Raw genomic sequence first — 27,023 nt, 5'->3', positions numbered from 1 at the left:
TCTTCTCACTAGACATCAGGATTATTTTATTTCCAAAGGAAAGTGAACACTTAGGCTTCCAAAGGACTTACATAAGAAAATTTAATCATAAACTGTCTGTTTTCTGATTATAGCAATCTGAGACCCTCTTTCTGATTGCAAAAATGTGTCTGAAGTGATCAAAAGATCCCGGTGCATATACTGACATGAAGAAAAGCTTGACTAAGTTACACGTCAAGTAAAAGTGTCTGTGTGTCAAATACAGGCTTTAAAAAGGCAGCTCAGGAGCATGATGGGAAGAGGAAGCGGGCAGCACATGTTTCTTTCAAAAGCTCTTGGCTTGTGTTGAGAAATCCACTGTAAAGGGTTGAGGAATTACTGCATCTAATTATATGTTTTCTATCGTTTTTCACAATTGAATGTTAATGGGCCAGATTCGCAGCGGGTGTTAGTTGGCATAGCTCCATAGACTGAAATAGAGCAATACTATTTACACCAGCTCAGAGTCTGTCTCATTTTCCCTAATTCTTATAAAAACTGGACTAGTAGTTGGGTAATTAGAATGCTTCAGTAATCCAGAGATAGCCAAAGCAATAATCCTGCACCACCTAGTTTTGTAAATACACATTTCCATACTTTCCAGCCTATCACATGTGTTTATTGAAGCTGGAGAGTTAAAAGTGGGGGGCACGGGGCAGCAGTTAGGTTTTCCTCCAGGAACTGTGTGTGTTTAATTCCATAGCGTAGTTAGTGGAGCTCAGATTAAGCCAATGAACAATTTTTAAAAAGACTTCGGTAAGGTGCTCATCTGAATGCTCAGGACTCACTATTTCCAGACTCTCCTTCTCTACTAGTTGAGGTTTATTTTTTTGTCCACATTTTGTTGTTGTATTATATGCACCAGCCCCAATCATTCTGTCTACCTGATGCCCTTGAAAGTGGTTTTTAAAAAACAAACCCAAAAACAATAAAACCTGGAAAATCTATTGCAAGTGTGAATCAAAGGCTAAAGTAATGTTCCTGCATCTTTTTTTTCTTTCAACCTTTGATACTCCTAATAGTAATTAACATGCTTTTTTGTCTCGCATACCTTTCTCTGTGTGTCAGCCAGTTCAGTCACTTTTTTTGGTCACTCATTGTATATTTTGACCTTTCAGTGTACAAATCTGTTTCCTTACTGCATGCCCCCTTCGTTGTGTTCTGTAAATAGACAAATTACATGTAACTGTTCCTATATTTATCAGATTATTTTTATTTCTCAAACATGAACGCTGCTTTACTGTGTTACCAGGAGAGTAGAATTTGCCCCAATTAGGCTCAAGCACAGTTTGAGCCTAATTGTGTCAGGGATATGCCTTTTGCTGTTCTGGTGCAAATCTGCTCAAATTTAAGTAAATTATAAGCCTTTGAAAAAATTCAGTGCACACAGGCTCAGAGCCTTTAGATTTTGGGAGCTAAAATCTCCAAAGATTCTGTCCACCCTGAGCACAATCAAGCCTCTCACAGCTTCTTGTGCTGACCAGTCTGTGCATGTGCGGTGTCATCCCCACAGAACAAATGAGCATGCCTCATCCCCTTACAGTTCCTGTGTGTAACGGGGTGGCTCATGCTGTATCCCACCAGAGCAGATGAGCATGTTTCCTCCACCCCGGGACTACAGGAACAAAGCCTGATGTTCTCTGTAATGGTTGCTCCCTGCTCTTCCAGACTGGGATGTGTCCAGGAACCATAACTGAAAGCAAGGAGTATCTCTCTCCTGTGCTTTCGATGACCTCCTCCCACAATTGATGCCCAGGCAGTGAGGAGGAAGAAGCTGCCTGATTTAAATGCAGAAAAGAACAAGCTGAGCTGAGGAGAGGGAAAAGAGCGAACTGGAGCAAGGAGCCTGGCGATACTGGAATTGGGGAAAAGGGGAGTAAAAAATGGACTGGGAGCCGGGGTGGCTGGGACTGGCTGGGCAAGGAGGCTGGGACCTGAGGGGAGAGGGATACTCTTTTCCTCTTGGCTGAGATGGTGTCTGATTTTAAGCAAAACCCTGATCTTGGCAGTGAATTAGAGATAACAAGCCATCCATCCACAATCCTGTCCAAACTGCCTGCTAAACCCTACCCATCTGTCATCAGTATCTTTTATTCTATGCCAAAACGAAATCTGGAATTCGATTAGTTCAGAGATACTTGTCATGCCTGGCAGCACCAAACTCAAAGGTCTCATTGTTTGTGACAGTTCTGATGTATTTGTGTAGTAATTAATGTTGGTGCAGATTTCCTTATGGCACTACCCTGTTTCATGGGCTTCCATTGTGTCCTAGTTAGCTTTTAGTGAACAAAATATTAAAGATTAGATGCAGTGAGGGACGAGGTTGCAGATGCTTTTACAAATAATGAGATGAAATGTACTCTAGCACTCGGGCTTGTTCCTGACTCTGCTGTAGTTGATGGGAGGTTTGTAACTGACTTGACTTGTTCCAGGATTGGGCTCTTGATGTAGGTGGACAATGGAATTTCATACAGTACCAGTTTGGAGTCCCCAAATTAATCTTTCAACTTTGTGTTCTGCATAGTCTACAACTGTGTATTTGGAAAAGGAGAACAAAACAAAATCCAAGTAAACTTAAATTTGGCTGCTGTTTCAATTTAGTGGATCTTTTAAAAACTTTAATTTATAATGTTTTTAAATAACAGGTGGAATTGGTATTCAGTATATGTATGTATACAGTTTCTAAAAGGAAGAGCAGAGGAGTTTTATTTAAGAATATATTTACATATTGCATCTAATTCTGATCTCATTTACATCAGTGTAAATTGGGAATAATTGCACTGAAGTCAATTTGTTGAAAACAAACAGAAAAGATAAACTTCTGTAGCAGAGCTGCAATAAGTAGACGTGTTCCAAAGACAGGGTTTTCATATTCAGATTGAAACAAGAAAGAGAATTGGTAACCCCTGTTTAACATTTGGTTATATTATCTTTGTTGGCTTCATTTAGCATTACAGTTTGGAAACACTGGTGTTTTGGTTACTGTTGTTTTTAAACGGAAAGAATGCACCTTCTACAGACCAGTTGTTCCATTTCCAGCTAGGCTGCTGCTTTATTTAAAAGTCTTGCCAATCAAGTTTTTCATATTCCATTACTGATTCTTTCTATTTTTTTTTTTAAATCATAGAGGGACTTAACCCACCACTGTGCCAGCCAACTCTGGTTTGTAATTTTCTGAGCTTTTTACTTTGCTGTTGGCATTGGTTGGACATGCCTGTCAGCCCTAACTTAGCTGTTACCCTGTTCTTTTTTGTTTCTTTTCACTCTTAATAAAAAGGCTAAGGGATGATTTTAAAAGAAGCCACTAGACTTAGCTCTTTCAATAACATGTAAAAGTAGAAATGGTAGCAACTGAGCTCTGAATATCATTGTTCCTGGCCGTTCTGACCTTTTCAGTCTGGAAGACCTCAGTCGCCTGAGTTCTGAGAGAAGACCAAAAAAAAAAAAAGCAAATTTTGCAGCATAATATTACCCTGTCTCCCCCCTTCATTAGGTTCTTCCTTTTCCTCTTCTTTGGGCCAGTGTTATTGTTGACTATCTTCCCAAGAGTACTTAATGCAAATGTCTTATACTATCTAATTCTTTTTTCTGTTTCTGTATTACTGATATTGGTGGAAAGAAAGTTAGATAAAATAGATGCTCTTGTTTGCACTCACAACATATTGTGCCATTTGTAAAATAAATAAACCCCTACAATGAATTACTGTTTCTATCCATATACTAACTTCATGCACTACTACACTACCCCTTTAATTTAATTGGTAACGTTATGTTATGTTGGTATCATAGTGGAAATTCTCTGAAAGTGATTTTTGGTTGCCTCCATTTTTTTTATTTCCCAAGCTAACACCTTAAAGGGGGCCTGATTTTTTCAGAGGATGAGTGCTTAGTGTTTTCTGAAATCAGACCTGTTAAAGGTGAGTCCGGTTTTGCCCCCCCAAAATGTAAGTTTCTCAATCACCAGTCAATTTTGGAAAATCATAGCCTTAGTCTGCAAAACGATGATGATGATGATGATACAATACATTGGACTGGATAATATGTTAGTGGTTAAAGAGCTTAAGATCTTTGTACTTGAGAGAGAATCTCTTTCTCCCAGTGTCAGGTCATGGCAATTTTAATGAATATGGTTGTTGAAGTTGATTCATAGATTCTAAGGCTAGATGGGACCATGGTGACCATTTAGACTGACCCTGTATAACACAGGCCATAGAAGTTTTCTGAATTAATTCCTGTTTGAATTAGAGCATATCTTTCAGAAAAATCTAATCTTAAATTTTTGAAAATTACCAGTGATGGAGAGTTCACTGCAACTCTTTGGTAAGTTGTTCCAATGGTTAATTACCCTCACTTTCAAAACTTTGCACCTTTTTTCTAGTCTGAAATTTGTCTAGCTTCAACTTCTAGCCATTGTCTCTTGTTGGACGCTGAAGCTAGATAATTTCAGACTAAAAAATAAGATGGGGGAACCCCCTTACTTTAATACAGAAAAAACTTTCTTGGAAGACATTCTCCTCAACAACGTGTTGATTTTAGAACATTTCCCCAACAACCTTCGGTCTGCAAAGGTCAAATTTTCTCCCAAGCTGTTGAAAAGCTGGGGCATCAATCAGGGTGGTGAGTGGTGGATATTTGTTCAGATATTTAGCTAGAAGAGTTAAGTGGATCTGAAATCAATTAGAATTGTGTTTTTCAATTTTGTTCAGGTGGTCTAGATCCTTGCACAGGCATTCAATGATTTTATTTATTTCCCTTTGCACAACAAATGAACATTTTGCATGTATAATGTTCTTTTTAGCTAAAAAGATCTGAAAGCTGTTACCTTCATTTTACAGATGGGGAAACTGAAGCACAGAAACATCATGAATACACATATAAAATGAACCCAAGTCTCTGGGTTCACATACAAAATGGGACTAAGAACATATACATTTGGACCCTTTAAGCCAAAAAGAAAAGGGTAATCCCTCTCATCTTCCCAGTTATCCTTCTGGCAAAAAGAGATTGGCCTTCCAACATGCTCTGACAGGCATTTGTCAGATGAGCAGAAGCCATTTCCACAGATGAGGGTCCTCTGGTATAAAAACTATAGTGCTGCTATGGATATTAAAATCTAGGGATTGAGAGCTGGCATGTTCCAATTACATGAACTAATACAGAGGCATGTGAGAGGAGAGGCAGTTTCTAAAGTAGCCAGACATGAAACCATATATGTCTTTTATAGCTGAAGGCCAAAAACTTGAGCTGCAGCTGGAAACATATTGGAGGGCAGCACAATTGTAGGAAGCCTGGTGTAGGTGACTTGTGACTAGCAGCTGAATACTACCCCCAAGTAGAACATCTTGCTGCTCCAAGGAGATTGCATCACAGCCATCCAAGGTAGAAGGGATAAAGGAATGGCAGCTTTATTGTCATAATTGGTATTTGACTTACTTTCACAGTGTCAATATTATTGTGACCAAATAGTCTTAAGCATTGCAGGGTCATGTCTTCGCCTAGGTGAACTATTCTTATACAGTTTATCCAGTGTATTAGACATGCATTTGCTTTCCTTTGATGCCAGATGGCATCTTTTCTCTCATTGCACCTTTTCTTCGTTAAATCTTTTAATCCGGCCAGTGGAAACAAGATTGGGCCCCAAATTCTGTTTTACATTTAATGTTTGTTTACAATCTCCTCTTGTGGTATGTAGGCACATTGTTGGGAATTCCAGGTCTTCCGTGCCACGCAATGTTTTTTAGAGTTGGGAATGTAATTCCTATGTAGAATTGCAGTATTAAAAAGTAACTCATCGTGTTTTACTCCACTGTGACGTAGTGCTTCTCCACCTGGATTACTATAACCTCCTATCTGGCCATTACAAATGCAATTGTAACACTCTTATACAGTATGTTTTGTGTCCCTCTCTAGTGGCTAGTCCACAGAGAGGATAATGGCCTACTACTGCTTTCTGCTCCTTTACATGAAGTGGAAGAAGTCCGTGCCTTGGTGCTGATGACCTTTGGTGGGATTGTTACCCAATCTTAGCCAAAATCTTTTGTTGAATACCCAGTGGTATTATCAACTTTTGTATATTGAACATCAGTACAGAAAATGCCATGTGTCAACTCTTTTCTACAGCTGTGTGATAAGAAAATGCCTGTAAATTGAGCCAATTTACTTTCCATGAACTCTTACTGCCAAATTTTGCTGTCATGTACACCATTGTAAATTGGGAGCAACTCCATTGAAGCCAGTGGAGTAACTAAAGTCACTGGTGTAACTGAGAATGGAGAACCTGTTTGGAAAACCCTATGGAAGGAGGCTAAATAGAGGAAATATGTGCAAGGCTTCCTTCAAGGAATTTTCATCCCAGCCCCAGTGAGTGGAGGACTAGGTTTGTAACCTGTGAAACAGGCCACGGGGCTTGGCCCTTGAATACCCTGGTATTCTCCTGGATCTTGTGGAATCAGCAGGAGGAAAAGGCCTTCTGAGTGTAGATTCTCTGATGCCTGTTCATCTTGCTCTTTGGTGGCACAGCTCCAGGGGGGTCTCTTATGGTGCTTCAGCAGCCCTGTACTCCCTGATATGATCTGCACTCAGAATGGGAAGCACCAAGTTACACTGATTCTCTTTGCTATTTCAAGTCTGATGACAAAGATTTGAAATCTCATGAGAGAAATTTCATGAGATTTCCAGCCTAGTCATGTAGTCCCAAGAAGTTTGGATAAAGTTCAAAAGATCACCAACTCTGACCTTCTGAACCTTTTTGAGGTTTGCCAACACCCAATCTAAATGAGATTATTCTTATATCAAAATCAAATATTTTTTTTTTAAATCAAGACTCTTGTGCTGCATTCCCTGGTAACCAAATAGTGAGGAGTAGTATCATCATGAATTTTTGTGATGTGAGGATAAAAGCAAAATCCTTTTGGAATTAAGACTAATGTACACATGGATCTTATCCAGTGGATGTCTCCTTTAAGGCTCATCTGGATTATATCTGCTTTATTAAATTGTAATATTAAACAAAACAGAAGGCTGCTCTCAAAAGTCTGAGATCTTTTAATTAGAAAAACAGAGAACTTTATTAAAGAACAATATGTGGCAAAAGCTTGGAATAAATTTTCTTTCTGGTAGATGGTTTAGATATTTAATCTCATAAATCACTTGTTCTGATTTAGATCTCAGACGTTGCAGTGGGGTATGCACATATTTTCTCATATATTAGAATGAAACTAAGGAGTTCAGTTTCTAAATGTCTTGCTCCACGAAATAAACTCTGCCAGTTTTGACATATGTACTATTACTGGTAAGTCATTCTTGCCATTCAAATCTTGTTTCATACTACTATATATTTAGAGTTTTTATAGGCTACAGGTATGTAGGCTGGTAAACACTTCCTCTAGAAGTTAATCGAAAATAATATCCTGTTTATAGACCATCTTACAGTATTGAACCGAGAACTATACTACTTTATAGAATTTCATAGGGCCCCAAAAAACCTATAGAAAGGTCTTATTCTCCTTAAAATTCTATAGTTTAGGGTCATTTCTATAGAGCCCTATTGGCTTACTTCTAGTAAAATCCCAAAGGGATTTTTCCTTAAGGGATTAAGCCATTTTGGTGAGTGAATGGAGAAGCAGGTCCACACTCAGAACTTCGGTTGGTAAAGGGGTGTGTGTGTGTTTTAATTTATTTTTATATATATTATATAACACACACACACACTTGAAAAGCCCTAGTGTAGAGGCAGTTGTAGTGGCATAAAAGTACTTTTGCTGATGTAGTTTATTTTGCTTGGGGAAGTGCTTTTGCCAGTATAGGTATACCAGCAAACCTTTTCTAGCATAAACTAATGGGCACATTTTGCAGTGGCTTGAGTAAGGGGAGGCAGCCTCCTCCCCTGTCAGGCCTCAGAGCTGTTATAGGACCACAACTGCCATCTCCGTTGCTGCTGCACCATCCTCCATAGAGGTCTGTGTGTTTGTATAGTCCATCTGCATAATTGGGGATCCACTAGCCATGCTCCTTCCTCTACTTCTGCCTCTCCCCACAAACACCATTGTGTACTTAGCTCTGTTGAACACATATGTGGTGGGGACTTCATGTAGCAGAACTGCATCAGTTCTACCACTTGTTGGGTAGTTCTGTGCCTGTCTATGGAGAGCAGGGTTGGTCCCCATCAAAGCAGGGCAGAGCCTTTCTGCATGCTCACTGCTTAACCTTGGGCACATCATTATCCCTAAGCTCGAAAGTTTCTTCAGCTTTGTAATGGTGCTGAAGATACTGGCCTGCTTCCCATGGATACTTTGTTCATTAAAGAGCTTTGAGATGCTCAGAAAAAAGATGCTTCTTAAGGGCTCTTTGAGTGATGAGCTGTGAGATCTTGGTCAAGTCACTTCATCTTTTGGTGCCCGGGTTTCTCCACCTGTAAGTGAGGATAATGATACTTATACTCTGTGATAAATTTTCTGAGATCTTTGCGTAGTGTGATATAAGGGCTTATAAATGCAAACTTTTCTCATTTCTCCTGAAAGGTTTGTATTACAAGCTATTTGTTGTCTTCTGTGAATTTATTTTTTTAATGAAAGTTATGAGCATCCCTCTAGAAGGTGGTCGTGCACAAAAGGAATGTACCGTAAACAGCAGCTACGTGGTTATTGGTGTGTAGGGCTAGCAGTTGGGAGGGTGTTCTCCAATTCCAAATGCAACAGGTACTACTGCTGTATTTGACAACAGCTGAGAGAAAACATGTGTAACTGTGCACTCCTGCAAAACTTCGGGTTATTGCGATTAATTGCTTTTTTCCTGTAATGCTGGTGTTTCCATTCTCCAGGTTCCAAAGAGACATGAAAAATATGTAGACCAAATCTAAAATAGTATTATTTGAACAGCTTGTTCACCCAAATGATAAACTAACTGCTAAGGAACTAAGAGAGCCTCCGAAAGATAAAGCAAATTAATGGAAAGTGTTGGTCAGTGCAAAGGAAATGAACAATATTGTTTTGGTTATAAATTCCAAACGAGAATCTGAGTGTAAGAGAGAGGCGATTATTTTGTGTGTGGTGTGTGTGGAGTGTTGCTTTATAAAGAAAATCTGAGATTTTTTTCAAGTCAAATAGCAGACCCAGTGGAATCAATGGGAATTTTACCATTGACACTGGAGCCAAGATTTCATGCCTAGACAGTTATGAAGCTCAACCAATTGCTGTATCAGTGTTTAAGAACCAGTGCAGAAATACTAAAAAACAAAACAAAACAAAAAAAACCTTTGGAATCTGGCAAGTCCCAGGACAGCAACTGAATATAAGTGAGGAGATAAATAATGAAAAGTATCTTAAAGGAACTTCTCAATGCATTTGAACAAATCAAAAGTTTATACTCTCTCTATATTTATAACATTATTTTAGGAGACTAGGACTGGGAGTTTATAATTTGTTACAGGTGGACTCCTTTTTGCATAACTAAAGATTCTCAATGGATTTGGCAAAAACCTGCTAGGGTATGTGTCTAAATGTATATTATATGTATCACAATATGTATTAGAGAGTGGAATATATACAAGATTTTAAGTAAGCAATGTAAAAGCAAACAAGCACCATTCAAACATAAAGCCACCCTGGTATTATGTATTCCTTAGTGCTTAATCCATTTTTTAAAAACAAGGATTCTGTTAGTAATCTCTAAATGAACTGTCTGTAACTGTAGTCTACATTTTTGTTTTGGCATCTGTCCAATTTAAATGATGATTACAGTTCCTTAAGTTTCCCACCCCCAATATATTACATTGGAATTATAAGACTCAATTCTTCTCCCAGTGGAGTCAATGGCAAAACTCCCCTTGTTATCAGAGAGCAAAACATATTTCATAAAGGGAATTCAGATAAAAAAAAAACTTGCAACATGTGTATATTTTCCATGTTGAAAGAATATACAAATATGTTGAGATCCATATTAATTTATATCTACATACTATACCATATACCTGTAATCCTGCATTAGGATGATTAAAAGTGGACATTATTCAATATGATCAGATGTATCTTCCATAATATATTTATAAGTAATAAAATAATCCTGAAACATGAGTGGCATTTAATTATTAAATGGCCATTGTCAGTTTAAGGATCATCTGTTCTAAACAAATGTATTCTTTGCAACTATTACACTGGATTGTTAAAATACTCAAACTTTATAGGTCAAATAGGTCAACTTTACTTTTTTGCTATTGATGAAATTTGTTTACTTATTGCCTAGCCAAGTGAAAGGCAACGAAAATTAACCAAATATGTTTAAATTTTGCATCTATTCACTTTCTGGTTCTCTGTGCTGCATGGTTGGGGTTGGAAACTATAAAGGGAGCAGGGTGGAGGCAGTGCCGTGACTGTTGGTATAAATTGCTTACAAAGCTTCAAATCACTCTTCCTGTAGCATTTTTCTAAGTGAAAAATATGTAGTTTTAAGTAATCAATTATTAATATGTATTTGTATATAGCAGTAGGAACCAGAGATGCCAATCAGGATACAGCCCCCATTGTGCCAGGTGCTGTACAAACATTTAGCAAAATCCAATCCCTGACCCCAAAGAGTTTACAATCTAAGAAAATTCCCAGAGGAAGGAAGGGAATTTAGTAAATTGTATGGCAAAACTTGGGCTTTTTTTTGTTTTTTTTAAAACATACATCTAAAATCCATCTTGGGAACCAGACCTAAAGTTTGGTCTTAAGTGTTTTATGCTAGGTTATTGCTCTTACCATTTTCTTGGAACTTTCTTTCATTTTTTTTCAAAATTAATCATTTCAGGAAGATCTATCAGTAATATTTAGGGTGTATGACTGAGATTATTCTATGTTTGCAGAATTGAATGAATGGTGTCTAGGGGGAAATTAATATGCCATCCTTCAAGCCATAAGCCACTTGCAAAACACAGTAGGTTCACTTTAAAATAGTCAAAACCCAGTGGGGACGGACAGGTTAAAACAGACCGATATTAAGACAGTGTGAAGTCCGTAATATTAAAATCTGTCAGAAAAGGATAAAGTTGAATGCAGAATCTCATTAAATGTTTGGCCCATGTACAAGGGCATCATGTTCCATGTTATGCTTCTTTGGTCATGTGCATGCTTTATGGTAAGAGCCCAGGTTGGATCTGAAAATAATAGAAAAATCCCTTTGACTGTATGTGCAATTGAAGTTTTTGCTTGTGAGAAGATTGCAAGATCAGGCCCCGAATGAGAAACGCACCTACTCGTCTTTAGGAAATGGTTTTCTTTTATTTCAGTAAGGATGTTTAAAGCCATTTCTTCAGTAACCTTGTGCTGTGTGTAATGGTGGTGGTTTCCTTAAAGAAGATGGTAATTTAAGATGAGGTTAACATCTCTGTTTGCAAAATTTGTCAAAATGCTGTTATGCTTTTTAAAAATTTCATAATGATGATTCAGCTTGTAAATTGATATAATGGGAAACAAAGTATTTGCCTTTCTGAACAGCAACAAAGGAAATCTGAGTTATTTGACCAGTTTGGGAAATTTTCACTGCTTTTTCAATTAAACAGTTGTATCCAAGAAGAGTGTAAGAAGTGGGAAGTGCCAACTGCTAGACTTCTTCCCATTCCCCAGAATTATGTCTTTAAACATCTGTTTCCTTTGGAAGGAAAGTAACTTTATTTCAGGAGACTTACAGGGGTTCAGCTTTGTTGCATTAGGAATGGAGTTGCAATTTGGAGAAGAAATTACTAATGTTGGACCCAGTAGCTTGCATGGCTGTCTGGGAAAAATATTTTCAAGGCACAAGAGAAGATAATCTGTTTACAGAACTGAAATATCAGACTGAGAGTTATAAAGGTTTAGTTTTAGCATTTCCTACAAATAGTTTGGAGCTACAGAATCTCAGAAACAAATCACATGCTGCTTTGGGCCCAATTCTTACCCATGATTCATGATTGTGTGGGATTGCTACTTCCCCTCCACGTGATTTGGCAGAGAGTGGGCTGTCAGGATGAGAGTTCTGGTGGAACTTTGACTCCCTCCCCTCCCCACCCCCTGCCCAATATGCCAACCAGCACAGTTGAGCTGGTGTGGAGAAGGGCCATGATCTGCATTAGGCATAGGTCAGGCACAGATAATTTCCTACTATGAAGTGAGCCAGGGACTGAATTTTGACTTCGAGTCACACTATTGCCCCTCGTCCACTCCTGGGGCAGCACAGCAATGTATTGACCTCTGCAGAGGGCTTATAGCCAATCCATGATCAAGCCTTTTATAATTATTGATATAGATGGCACAATGTGCAAATCATATACTATGCATTCATTACAAAATGAAACGAACAGGGGTTTTCTTGGATAAACGTTGAATAAAATACAGCAAAAGATTTGTCTTTAAACATAAATCAAGGTTAAGGATGAGTCCTTTCTGTCAATTCAGTATCCCAGTGAGTGTAGAGAGCAAGGCTGGAAACTAGTAATTGTGTATGGAAAAAGATGAGGAAATAGCAGAGGAGACTTTCACAGTCTTCCCTCTAAGACAGTGGTATTCAATTGTTTTTCATTTGCAGACCTCTAAAAAATTTTGAATGGTGGTGTGGACCTCTTTGGAAATCTTGGTGGACTACAGCTTGAAAGCTGCTGTTCTATGGTAACAACAACCTTTTGTGGACTCCTTAAATATAGTCTGCAGATCTCCAGGGGTCAGTAGACCACAGGTTGAAAACAAGTGTTCTAAGATATCTTTGCAACAAAATGGCCCAGTTTATATAATCCATTTTTTCAGAATTTTCCATATCCTGCCCTTATTTTTATAGTGGTGGATTTGTATATAAACAATTTAAAATTACCTTGAAAAGGGTGTAATAGGAGGTTGTAAGCAAAGTTTGGTGGCTATAGACACAAGCCTGGAAAATAATTACATACTTGTAATTTTTCTTCTCAGGTGAGTTGCTCCATTGAAGCCATAAGAACTATTCGCCTGAGTTAAGGTATCTGTGTGTGTAAACGTTCACGGGATCAGGCTCCTAATTCAGAAAATGCTTACCTTTTTGCATGTGAGTAATTTCTGTTTACTTCGCTGGGACTACTCATGCACAAAGATAAGAAAGCTCTTGAATGTTTGGCTAAATTGGGGACTAAATTTGGGACGGGAGCACTCTGTGTTCCTAGCCAAAGCTGTCTTTCAGATTCCTATTTTCTCTCAGGGACTGATTCTACTTTAGAGGTCTACAAATATGAAAAGAGACTAGATAGCAGTATTTTTAATACATTCATTGGAAATCAATGGAAGCCCTGTAGTTGCTTTAACAAGTATTGTTCTTTTGTGAAGCTCTATTTTGTGACATTTGGAGACATTGATGTTACAGCTGATTAAGTATCTCCAGGAACAGGGTTTTATTAACATGTACATGACAAACACAGATCTCTAAATGTTAGTTTAAAACAATCACATTACTATAACCACTTGAAGAAGCATCAGCAAATTCCCAAACCCCACTTCACTCCTTAAATATTACTAGCAGGGTTGTGTCTAGAGAAAATTAGAGATAGACAAAATGTAGGAAACATAAGGCTGTTTCCTCTAAGAAATAAATGCATTTTGCAGGTAGAATAAACAGACAGCATTAAGTGAAAAACTGAATGTGAAACACTAAAATAGTTTAACTGAGAATCTTATTTGAAAGGGTAGCTTTTTCACATTCTACACATCATCCATTTTGAAAAATGTTGAAATTAGTCTCTTGAACAATTTCATCCCTTCCAGTAGATTTTTTCCCCCCCTCGGTAACTGAAAATTAGATAGTGGCTGAGAATATCTTAAATCCTGAACACTTTTTTTTAAAAATTGTTTATTGTAAAAATAATTGTTCCCCATTTTGCAGTGGGTGAGGGTATAAGACTTGAAAAGTAACTTAGGGCCACATTTTGAAAAGGCTTCCCTTTGTTGAGTGGGAAGCACCTACAGTCAGTTGGAGCGCTCAGATAAAGCCCTATGTATTTCAAGTTGGCCACACACTTAGAAGTCACCTTTGAAAATTGGATATTAAGCAACTTGCCTTGGATGCTATTTACCTTAGTGAGTTAGGCACCAGATTATGAGTCCTGCTTCCTGAAATCAATTTGCAGTATGACCTTTGGCCTGTTACTTAACTTCCCTGTACCTCAGTTTCTAAATCTGTAAAATGAAACTACTCAGTTACCTTCTAAAATGTTTATAAAATGTCTTTTTTCAATGCAGAGTAATGGGAAGGCTAGTTGTAGGCAGGGGGGAGAACGGGACACAGCACCTCATGTCTCTTAGCCCAGTGCTTAATCCACTAGACCAGATGGTCATTAAGAAGCTGCAGCACCACCTCTTTTGGAAGCTTCGTAAGGGTGGATTTCTAAGTTTTCACATCCTTCATCACAACTAATTTACCTTTCCCAAAAAGTTTCACAAAAATCAAACTGTGCAATCATACCAAATTAAACAGTCACAAATATTGTATGGACAAAAACTGACTGCCATTTTTGTTCAGAGTTGGTAACGTTAAAACATGAGCCATGTAATATAGCTATCAGCCAGTTGTCTTCTACAATCAGTAACAACCTCGCACTGTTCATAGATATTGGCTGTTGCTTACTTGACTTTTCATTAAGCTTCCCTTCCCAATTTAAGATTTGGAGATCTCATGTTTTATTGCAAAAACACTGTCTGCCCCAACAATATCAAAGTTTCTGGCTGTTGAGAACACAGAATACATGATTATTAAGGTTCCTTCCCCACTCTGAACTCTAGGGTACAGATGTGGGGACCTGCTGGAAAGACCCCCTAAGCTTATTCTTACCATCTTAGGTTAAAAACTTCCTCAAGGTACAAACTTCGCCTTGTCCTTGAACCCTATGCTGCCACCACCAAGCGTGTTAAACAGAGAACAGGGAAAGAGCCCACTTGGAGATGTCTTCCCCCCCCCCCCCAAATATCGCCCCAAGCCCTACACCCCCTTTCCTGGGGAAGACTTGATAAAAAATCCTCACCAATTTGCATAGGTGAACACAGACCCAAACTCTTGGATTTTAAGAACAATGAAAAAGCAATCAGGCTCTTAAAAGAAGAATTTTAATTAAAGAAATAGTAAAAGAATCACCTCTGTAAAATCAGGATGGTAAATACCTTACAGGGTAATCAGATTCAAAACATAGAGAAGTCCTCTAGGCAAAACCTTAAGTTACAAAAAGACACAAAAACAGGAATATACATTCCATTCAGCACAGCCATTTTACCAGCCATTAAACAAAAGGAAATCTAACGCATTTCTAGCTAGATTACTTACTAATTTAAGGAGTTATGAAGAGCATTCCTGATCTGTTCCCGGCAAAAGCATCACACAGACAGACAGACCCTTTGTTCCCCCCCACTCCAGCTTTGAAAGTATCTTGTCTCCTCATTGGTCATTTTGGTCAGGTGCCAGCGAGGTTATCTTAGCTTCTTAACCCTTTACAGGTGAAAGGGTTTTGCCTCTGGCCAGGAGTGATTTTATAGTTCTGTATACAGAAAGGTGGTTACCCTTCCCTTTATATTGATGACAATGATCAAGACAGACATTGAAGAGATTCAGTCAATTTGCACCTTTTTAAAGAAAGGACATAATTTTACAATATTTCTGGGGCTAGAGAATTGAGATCTTATACAATTACTTACTGTAGAGTTGCTGTGGTAGGTTCTGGCCTCTGTTGAATGGTCCAGAGTATTTCTAGAAAGCAGCCTAAAAGATTCACATAGTCATTGTTTCCATTACTGCTGCCAGTGAGGAGCTAACTGTGCATAGCCCAGAACAAAAGATTTTTATAGTCTTCCCTTCAAATAAGGGTAAAATGCATCCATTTGCCAAAGTCTGACGCGCCACATTAATTACGTCTATTATAATTTAGATTGCTCAATATATGCTTTCAAATTACATGAATGTACAAAAACTGCTGAGTGAATAATTTTGGAGAGAGACAGCTCAATGTGTTAATTCATCCTCTACAGTTGCTCGTGCTTGTGAATGAAACCATCTCAGTAAGCACAGCCTATCTTGGGAAGTTAGTATCGGTTCAATCCACTTTCATTTCTCTATGCACCTGAGTATAAAATACCAGCTTTGAACCATCCCTTATTACTACTTAACTTTCAGCCATTGACTCCAGCTGTTCTCTAGGGTACCCACAGGAGGTTACTGGGAAGTTAGCTCAGGCCTGAATCTAAAGCTTAGTAGATCATAGCTTGCCATAAACTGTACGAGAGAATTGTGTAGATTGTTTAAAAACTAGATTTAATTTTCCTTAGGTCCTCTTCCTTATGGGCCTGGTCCAGGGCCCATTGCAGACAATGCAAGGTTTCCCACTAAATGCAGTGGGCTTTGGATCAGGGCCCATAGGAATAACTGGATACAGGTGATTGATTTCTGTGTCAGTTAGAAATCTGAATTTGTCAGCCAAACAGGGCTCTACAAATCAAGTGTGTGTTTATTTTTATTTAATTACTTACACTGATCAAAGCATCTATCCAAGGCCTTTCTGGTTTGCTTGGTCAGCCAGGGTGTTTCCTCATTTTTTTTAATGTGTAGCTGCAATATTATTGCATGTGATCTTTGTAGCATGTTCAATGCACATAGTCAGTAACAGGACTGAAGACTGAAAGGTCAATAAAATGATGACATAAATAGAAGGAGCTACACTGATCTTCTTCAGAGTGGTATCCAAGAGGGTCCTGTGGATACAGCAAGTTTCAACAAATGACTATATGTGTAATATGTAAAACTGTCATGAGAACCAAAAGAAAAAAAGAAAAGGAGTACTTGTGGCACCTTAGAGACTAACCAATTTATTTGAGCATGAGCTTTCGTGAGCTACAGCTCATTTCATCGGATGCATACCGTGGAAACTGCAGTAGACATTATATACACACAGAGACCATGAGTTTGTGTGTGTGGTTTTTGGAGGGGGGTGAGGGAGTGAGAGAACCTGGATTTGTGCTGGAAATGACCCACCTTGATTATCATACACATTGTGAAGAGAGTGGTCACTTTGGATGGGCTATTACCAGCAGGAGAGTGAGTTTGTGTGGTGGGGGGGCAGAGGGTGAGAAAACCTGGATTTGTGCTGGAAATGGCCCAACTTGATGATCACTTTAGATAAGCTATTACCAGCAGGACAGTGGGGTAGGAGGGGGTATTGTTTCATGGTCTCTGTGTGTATATAATGTCTACTGCAGTTTCCACGGTATGCATCCGATGAAGTGAGCTGTAGCTCATGAAAGCTCATGCTCAAATAAATTGGTTAGTCTCTAAGGTGCCACAAGTACTCCTTTTCTTTTTGCAAAGACAGACTAACACGGCTGATACTCTGAAAAGGAAAAAAAGGACACTATATCTGCTGACTTATTTAAAAAGATATTCATATGCATATAAACTACTGATGGGATGCAGTGAAGTGGCTTGCTTTTGGTTTTATGTTGGTCACTGACCCTTTAAAGGGACTCAGGGAAAAGGGAAAGCAGTGGATGTATTGTTTCTTGACTTTAGCAAAGCTTTTGACACGGTCTCCCACAGTATTCTTGTCAGCAAGTTAAGGAAGTATGGGCTGGATGAATGCACTATAAGGTGGGTAGAAAGCTGGCTAGATTGTCGGGCTCAACGGGTAGTGATCAATGGCTCCATGTCTAGTTGGCAGCCGGTATCAAGTGGAGTGCCCCAAGGGTCGGTCCTGGGGCCGGTTTTGTTCAATATCTTCATAAATGATCTGGAGAATGGTGTGGATTGCACTCTCAGCAAATTTGCGGATGATACTAAACTGGGAGGAGTGGTAGATACGCTGGAGGGGAGGGATAGGATACAGAAGGACCTAGACCAATTGGAAGATTGGGCCAAAAGGAATCTGATGAGGTTCAATAAGGATAAGTGCAGGGTCCTGCACTTAGGACGGAAGAACCCAATGCACAGCTACAGACTAGGGACCGAATGGCTAGGCAGCAGTTCTGCGGAAAAGGACCTAGGGGTGACAGTGGACGAGAAGCTGGATATGAGTCAGCAGTGTGCCCTTGTTGCCAAGAAGGCCAATGGCATTTTGGGATGTATAAGTAGGGGCATAGCGAGCAGATCGAGGGATGTGATCGTTCCCCTCTATTCGACATTGGTGAGGCCTCATCTGGAGTACTGTGTCCAGTTTTGGGCCCCACACTACAAGAAGGATGTGGATAAATTGGAGAGAGTCCAGCGAAGGGCAACAAAAATGATTAGGGGTCTGGAACACATGAGTTATGAGGAGAGGCTGAGGGAGCTGGGATTGTTTAGCCTGCAGAAGAGAAGAATGAGGGGGGATTTGATAGCTGCTTTCAACTACCTGAAAGGGGGTTCCAAAGAGGATGGCTCTAGACTGTTCTCAATGGTAGCAGATGACAGAACGAGGAGTAATGGTCTCAAGTTGCAGTGGGGGAGGTTTAGATTGGATATTAGGAAAAACTTTTTCACTAAGAGGGTGGTGAAACACTGGAATGTGTTACCTAGGGAGGTGGTAGAATCTCCTTCCTTAGAGGTTTTTAAGGTCAGGCTTGACAAAGCCCTGGCTGGGATGATTTAACTGGGAATTGGTCCTGCTTCGAGCAGGGGGTTGGACTAGATGACCTTCTGGGGTCCCTTCCAACCCTGATATTCTATGATTCTATGATTCTGTGATTCAGGTTCAATCTCACCTGTGATTGATCAGTTTCCATCCCTAGTCTGAGCCAGATCAACTGGGGATAAAGTGGATTATTTCAATGATCAGACCCAGATGGGGAATAGTTGCCCAATTTCTGTAAAGGACTGGGAGAGCTCAGTTGCTGTGGAAAGTTGCATGTGATTTCCTGTGACTGATCCTGAAAGGAGAGGTGTTGGGGTGAAGGAGGATCCTGGGGCAGGCCAACTCCCAGGCAGATGGCCAGAAGGATACAAAGCCAGCCTGTAGAGAACCAAAGTGGGCGAAGGACTTCAGGGGAAAAAAACCCTGGGGTCAGCTACTTGGGTAGGAGCTGGGCCTCTAGGGAGAAAGTCCAGAAGGAAGGACTCTGAGAGAGTGGGGTGGAAGGATAGCCCAGGAGGGTGGGAAAACCTGTTTGCTTGCTTTTCTTCAGCCTAGAGCCCGCTAGTAGACAGAGCCTCTCTGAAAGTGGGAAGGCCTTTTGCTGGGCTGTTCTTGGGACTAAAAAGGAAACAGAAGCAGAGCAACTGGTGCATCATGGCATAGCAGGCCATAAGGGGCTCAGGAAGGGGGCGCTGTCATAGGCCTAAAGAAACATGGAATGTTTTATGGTTTCCCGCACTCCGCTGAGACTCCCAAATCAAAATAATCATATTCTCCTCCCCCACTTCAAATGATTCTTATTCATCTTAAAGGATTAGGAAAGCAACTAAATAACAAACACACCCCAACAAAAGCAATCAATAAACCAGAGCCTCTATTGCAAAATTTCATACAGTAGAACCTCAGAGTTACGAACTGATCGGTCAACCACACACCTCATTTGGAACTGGAAGTACACAATCGAGCAGCAGCAGAGACAACAACAACAAAATAAGCAAACAGCATGGTACTATGTTAAATGTAAACTACTAAGACAAAGGGAAAGTGTTTTTTAAAAAAAGATTTGACAAGATAACGAAACAAGCACAGAAATAATTTCATTTAAATTAAGACGGTTAAAAGCAGCATTTTTCTTCTGCATAGTAAAATTTCAAAGCTGTATGAAATCAATGTTCAGTTGTAAGCTTTTGAAAGAACAATCATAACATTTTGTTCAGAGCTACGAACAACCTCCATTCCCAAGGTGTTGGTAAGTCTTAGGTTCTACTGTACAAAAGAATATGATGGAATACATAATAGAAATGGCTGAAAGGGACCTCTAGAGGTCAGTTAGTTCCACTCCTAAACCATTCCTGTCTGTTGTTTGTCCAGCTTGTTCTTAAAAGCCTCCAATGACTGGGATTTCACAACCTCCCTTGTAGTAAATTAATTAGCCTCTATGTTGCATATTTACAGAGAAAACCTTAGCGTAAACCAGCCTCAATATTAAAAAAAAAAATAAGTGTTCAGAAAACTGTCCAAAGGTTTGGATGCTACTTTAGCTAAGCAAAAGTTTGGAGTCACCCACCAATCCCTTTTCCCTCCATTCCCAGGTGTTTCCACCTTTCTCTCTCTGCTGCAGACCCTCTCCCGAAACCTTTTATCCCTGTTGTGTGATGGAGAGGAAAAGCATGACACAAATAATGTCTGGCTTCTTTTATATCTCTGCTTGCAAAGCCAACTCATTCATCTGGTGTCTTTTGGGGGTGTATATCAATTTTTCCCTGCCTGTGCAGGCCTGAGAAAATTAGTCAAAATGTCTTCCAGAACAAATATATATAGACCAGTGGTTCCCAAACTTGTTCTGCTGCTAGTGCAGGGAAAACCCCTGGCGGGCTGGGCCAGTTTGTTTACCTGCTGCGTCTGCAGGTTCGGCCAATCGCGGCTCCCAGTGGCCGCGGTTCGCTGCTCCAGGCCAATGTGAGCTGCTGGAAGCGGTGGCCAGTATGTCCCTTGGCCCACGCTGCTTCCAGCAGCTCCCATTGGCCTAGAGCGGTGAACCACGGCCACCCGTGATTGGCTGAACTTGCGGACGCAGGAAGTAAACAAACCGGCCCAGCCCGCCAGGGGCTTTCCCTGCACAAGCAGCGGAACAATTTTGGGAACCACTGATATAGACTTATCTGTCTTTCTCTGCTCTGCCATTTCCTGCCCTGAGCTTCTCTCCTGTGAAGCTTAGAAGCTCTACAAGAGCTTAGCTCCAGACCCATGGAGGTCCTGACTAGCCAAAACTCTGAATATCTACAGGTTTTGGGTATCCACTGAATTTTTTGAGTAACTGGGATTGATCTGGGTACTTTTCTGTCGGTTCACTTCTTACCAAACACTCCTTTCATAGTGCAATCGTACACATTTTGGCAGCTGCAGTTTTGAACGCACAGTTGTTCTGAGGCATGTTTACTGTTGTCAATGTAAATGAATTTGAAGGCAAATACTCTTGACTGTAGAGACCTCTAATTGCTATTGCAAAGCAAGTGGGTGGAAAATCCTTGTGCCCTTTTGGGAATGCTGTTTGATCCAAGGCAAGTTCTGTAGGTTCTGTTTGAACTGGTAATGGTCCCAACTTTGAAGCCCAATGATTATGGGGTGACTGGAAGGTCAGAATGTAGCTAATTACAAGCTTTCATAGTATTTAAAATTATTGAAGAATCTTGAGCAGAGGATAAGCATAGAATCCTATTTATCAGGCCACAATATCTCTGCTTCAATATTCTCCTTTTATGTGCTATCTTCAGGAGATTTGTCTCTTCACCACCACTGTCCCCATCTTCTCTGCACCTGTGGGTGTTGGTCTGATTCTGGTTTTAAAAGATGATTCCTAATTAAGTTGGAAGTTCTTCAAGAAGTAGAGTTACTCTAGCCCAGAGTTATGTTCTCCTGCTGCCTTTTAGGGTGGGAGGTCTCCTCCCTATGTACTGATTGCAACCCAAATATTGCAGTATTATGCTAATGCTTGAGAACCAGAAAGTAAGTGTGACTGTAAACAAGAGGATGGTTGATTAGTTTGTGTGTGTCCAAGCTTGGCAAGTAAACAGCAAACTGCACAAATAGTGCAAAGTAAATTAGATTTGTTAGTAAATTCTTTCAGCTGTTACTTTTAACAAGAATGAGGACATTTAGTTTTTAACAATGTCTGCATGATCCTTCTTTCTTGGGGTCATTGGTAAACCTCTCCTTGACTTCACCCTGGTGATTTTAACCTGACTACTCCTTTAAATAAAGTTTTGTTATGTAAAATTTGTTCTGGTTATTTTTGAAAACAAATTTAGTTTTAGGGTATTCAGACATAATTTCCTGTGCTTTTCATATGTAGACAATATTGTATTATTTTCCCTTCAGAATAGTTTAAAAGAAAATAATTGTACCAGAGACTGAAAGTAAGTGTAAAACAGTAAATGCTGCTAATAGCTAGAGTAAAGAAAAAGGCTGAATAAAAAGCACTTTGTCTGGTAAGATTCTGAGCAATGAGTGTGGTTTTGGTCTTTGACAGCTTGTTTTCCACTTGAAAATATTTCATTTTGAAGTCAATGGAGGCAGGACGGGGCATTTTGGGGTCATTGTTAACATTGCCAGTGGATGAAGAGTCCAACAGTGAAGAGTAAAAGGCTCATAAGTGTCTCTCTTATTTATATCTTGGCAAAGGGGCACAACAAAATAATACCTTTTTTTCTCCCCTCACCCCAATATTTAATCACAGACTTTGCAGCCAGCATTGTCAATATCTGTCTCTTGCAGTTTCCATATTATTACTCAGTACACTCTCAAAACTCAAATGCTCAAGGAGATGCCTGTAGCTCACATTAATGGAATTTAAATAATTTATATTTTCTCTAAAAGAGATAAGGTTGGACTATTATATACAGTCTTGTTTCTCCACAGTGCAATGCTTTATTTTAGTGTTGTGCAGAGAAGGATGGGGGAGGGAACTGTTTTATTTAAAAATACATTAGTTAAATCTGAAATTAGCCCCACACTGAATTTTCACACATGCTGTAGAAGAGAGATGTATTGTTCTACTGAAATTAATAATGAAATTAATTAGTCTCAAGGCATGAAATTCAAAGGAAAAGGAACAGGTCCTGTTTGAACAATTTTGGTGTCAGCTTTTCGCATATCCTCAGGACATGCTCACTACCTTTAGGAGGAGCGCTAAGTGTTTGAGGTAGGAAAATGCTCATTATTACCATTTCAAAAATAAACTAAAATAAATCATTGTTTTAATTAAAAACAAATATTCCTGCTCCCTTTATACAGACAAATGACATTACAAATCAATAGTGCATTTAAAATTGACTTCTTTGACTTCTTTGTGTGTTTTATTCCATTCAAGATCCATTACGTGGTGTTAGTACTGGTGAAAGGGAGCAGATTGTCAGCTCTGGAGCTTTGCATCCTCACTTCGGACCAACAACATCCATCAACCCTCCCCAGATGGATGAACTATTCTAAGAGAGGGTTGTTCAGGGTTTGGTTCCTCTCCTGAGACTTCCAACTCAGTTGCCAGTTAGTGTAAATTGAAGTAGCTGTTTTAGTATGGTGAACTCCTATCTATAATCTGGACTCAGGCCACCTTTATGAATAACTAATTGTGTAGTACATATCATGTATTATGAACACATACTGAATAAAAGAAACCAAACAAATGCTGATTGTCTACAAGTATATCTCATTTTGCTACGTTACACAGAGTAGTTATTAGTGGTACAATAGTTATTTGCAGGGCCAGAGACTGTTTCACATCAGAAAGTTTCTTCTCTGAAAATATATTCTTGAACCAGAGGAATTCTCAGACCTCCATGATGGCTCATAAATCTTTTCAGCTTCCATCAGCTCCCTGCAGTGATGTTTTTAATGAAACACTGAAGTTCACATCTGTTTTTTACTAGAATGGATTTATGAGTGAATACAAAAGGGCTCCTTATTTAAAAACGAAGACCTGAGGCTTGTAAGAATGCCACAGGAGTTGAAAGTGACTCTAAACGAGTCCATTTTAAATTAGTCTTCAAGACCATTTTTTGTGTACTTCACACTTCAAAGGCATCCCTGCTATGTTTATGACAGGTAAAATCTATATAGGTCATTGCTTAGTATTGGTTTGTGCTTATTTTACTATATCAACATTTGGCTACATTAGGTTAGTATCTATACCCAGTACATCTATTTATCCTATGTATTTTATCCACCCAGGCTATAATCTTTCAGGGCTGGGAGTCAGTCTTCATCCTTGTTTACACAGTGCCCAACATATTATTGGCCCTTGATAACCAACAATGAAAATTATTGATAGCATGAATACAATAACCTCCCATTGTGGACATGCACTTCTCAAAAGGGCAGTAGAACCAGTCCAGCTCCACTGTGCACAGGATGGCAAGCTGTAGAGAGGGTATGAAGATGATCTGCACTCCAAAGCTGAGTTCACTGAGGATTCCTCAGATGAGTGGGGCAGGCCTAGGAGAGAAGTATTCGTATATTCTGTATTCTGAAGTGGGAGGAAACAAGATGCTGTGGAGCACTATGCAGTCCTGATCTACAGTTGCAAAGTAACTTTAAGTGGCTTTCTGTGACTGTGTGGGAGGATGTTGTGTTCTCACTTTTCCACAGCTGACTCCTGCACAAAATCATCTTTTTACATTGGATAGGCTTTAGCCTTAAATAGGTAGTTTTGGTGGCTCATCAGCATTCTTTCAGAACTCACCATACATTCTGCTTGGTTGTATATGTACTGATTAGGCGACAGCTTGGTCTAGTACTGGGATCGGCAACCTTTGGCATGTGGCCCATCAGGGAAATCCGCTGACAGGCCAGGATGGTTTGTTTACCTGCAGCATCTGCAGGTCTGGCCAATCGCAGCTCCCACTGGCCGCAGTCCCTCGTTCTGGGCCAATGGGGGCTGCGGGAAGCGGTGGCCAGCACATCCCTCAGCCTCCGCTGCTTCCCGCAGCCCCCATTGCCAGCGGATTTCCCTGACGGGCCGTGTGCCAAAGGTTGCCGATTCCTGGTCTAGTAGATAGGGCACTAGACTGCGAGTCAGGAGATCTGGATTCTAGGCTTGGCACTGACCTGTTGTGTGACCTCTGCTTCACCTCTGTCTCACTGTCCCCCCCGCCCCAATTTAAGGTATGTTGACAGCTGGGAGATGTAATTCCCAACTCAGGTAGACATACGTGCTCTAGTTCTGATTGAGATAGTGTGTTAAAAATAGCAGCATGGCCACAGCGGCACAGGCAGTGGCTTGGGCTAGCTGCCAAGTACAATCCTGTCCAATCCTAGGAATGTACCGGGGAGCTAGTCCAAGTCACTACCTGTGCGGCTGTAGGTCACGCCGCTATTTTTAGCGTGCCAATTTGATCAGAGCTGGTGTGTGTATGTGTACCCAAGGTGGGAATTTCATTTCCCAGTTGCAGTATAGATATATCCCTGTTGTAAGCTCTTTCCGAGTGTTGACAGTCTCTTGTTATGTGCTTGTACAGGGCCAAGCACAATGGGACCCTGATTTTGGTTGAAGGTTTTAGGCACTACCATAATATAAATTGTACTGTGTTTAGACAGGATGATTGAGTCATAAAATCATTGTTACTCTTTGTACTTTCTTTTAGTCTCTAGTATCTCGTATTTGATGTAAACAGAGAAAGTGCCATCGTGAAGATTAATTGCATATAAAGCCATTTGAGATGCAATTTATTAAATAACACTTCTGGACTTCTGGGCAATAGACTTGTGACTGTGAAGCTACACAGATTCCTATTTAGAACATACAGTGAACAATAAATTATAAGGCTAAACCCATGTACTATATTTAGTGTTTGTAGATAACTCTTAAAGGCCTGATTCAATTTTCTTTGAAGTGAAGGGGAATGGAAGCAACTCCAGCTCCTCCCTTGATTGAGTCTAAATAACCTCTTCAGAAAACATTAAGTGCATTTTTTATAACAGGGAAATCTTGTGTAGTGTTTTTCCTTCAGTTCAGCTGCAGTATTTTGTATCTACGTAAGCCATCAACACTTGCAAGCAAACTGTTAAGTGATCAGCCATGGAAATTGAATTAACATGTCTTGCTCAATGCCAGCCATCCAAACCTCAATTAGGTCGGTAGGCCCACTTTAGGACATGTGTCCTGGTAAGACTTTTGCATGCGCGGTTGTGGAAAACAGGCAGAGAGAAATGATTTTTCCCCCTCCAAAACAGAGGTATACTTTACTCAAGACACTTTAATAAGCAGATAACAGAAGAGTACTCTGAGATGCATTAATGAATATTTTTTAATCATCTTCTTTGGAGTGTGGTTTCTTTATGAAAAATATAAACTGAATTTCCAAGTTCGTTTTGCATTGGCACGGCGGTAAATTTCCTATAGTATACCATAAATATGCAAATCAATTGACTAATTTTTGTCCCTAGTAAATTTTTCTGGTAGAAACAATGCAGACTGGTGGTTCTATATCCATTTCCCTTCAGTATGGCTAAGAAAACTTTACACCTAATGTGGTCATTTGATTCGTGGCTACTGAAAGAGGAGGATTAACATTTTGTAAGCTTTTCGGAACAGTACCAACTTTAAAATTTAGCTCCATTTCAAATAACAGCATATATTGTGTAGGGCGTTTACTATTCTGAATGGACTCTATAGAATCTGAGGGTGCATATTTGAATAAGACTGATAAATTGTTTAAAACCAAATTAAGAAATGCCGGTGCTGACTCCCATGGTCAAAATCTAATGTAAAGTTTGACTCTCTCTAACTGATGTCTGTATGATAGTTAACTTAAGAGTCTGAGCAGTGTGAGAAAGCAAATTTATGGGTAATGGTATATGCTGCTTTTAGTTAATCGGGTATTATTTGTAGTCAGGAGCCAAAGAGCAGCGAGGAAATAATATAACAAGTTTGTACTCTCTGGACTGTTTTTTCTTAAATGGCCTGTAGAGGTTTTTTGTTTCTATTGCGCACCTCTAAGCAAAATGATAGCTACACAGAATTGTTCTGTTTGTAACCAGACATGGACTGTCAGGACACTTTTAGACCATCCTACTCATGTTGTGCTTTGTTAGTGGTATACAATTTCTAAGTAGAATAGATGGCTGTCAGCATTCTAAGGAGTGTTTTTGAGGGGATTTGTTGGGGTTATAACAGCAGATATGGTGTGCTAGAGCTGCAGAGAATTCATTAGTCTCTTATTAAATGACTAGTGACCCAGAAACCCTCCATATCTGAAGAGACTTTAGATAAACTGCAGATAAATGAATTGTAAAATTATGATGTTTCTGCTTCCTACGCTACAGCGGGAAGGGAAGGATGAGAGGATTTCCTGGGACCTACACAGGACAGCTGCAAGTGACAAGACCCATGTAGGTTCATGGTAAACCGGAGGTCACCAGGTCAGAGACTGAATTCTATGTCTGGCCACCGGGACTATGA

At 39.7% G+C, this 27,023-nt stretch overlaps 1 protein-coding gene and 1 long non-coding RNA gene across 8 annotated transcripts in view; one reads left to right on the top strand and one right to left on the bottom strand.

Annotated features, from left to right (window-relative positions):
• The window catches only part of LOC140917185 (uncharacterized), a 305,274-nt gene that overhangs the window by 56,188 nt on the left and 222,063 nt on the right, over window positions 1-27,023 (top strand). The window lies entirely within an intron of this gene.
• The window catches only part of LOC144930878 (uncharacterized), a 74,174-nt gene continuing 48,226 nt past the window's right edge, over window positions 1,076-27,023 (bottom strand). The window contains exon 3 of the long non-coding RNA XR_013636335.1: window positions 1,076-1,179. This is a non-coding gene — a long non-coding RNA (uncharacterized LOC144930878). The remainder of the gene's footprint in view (window positions 1,180-27,023) is intronic.

The sequence above is a fragment of the Lepidochelys kempii genome, chromosome 9 (assembly GCF_965140285.1).
Source record: "Lepidochelys kempii isolate rLepKem1 chromosome 9, rLepKem1.hap1, whole genome shotgun sequence".
NCBI lineage: Eukaryota > Metazoa > Chordata > Testudines > Cheloniidae > Lepidochelys > Lepidochelys kempii.
The sequence above is the reverse complement of the archived record's forward strand: the minus strand, read 5'-3'. Positions and strand labels throughout refer to the sequence as shown.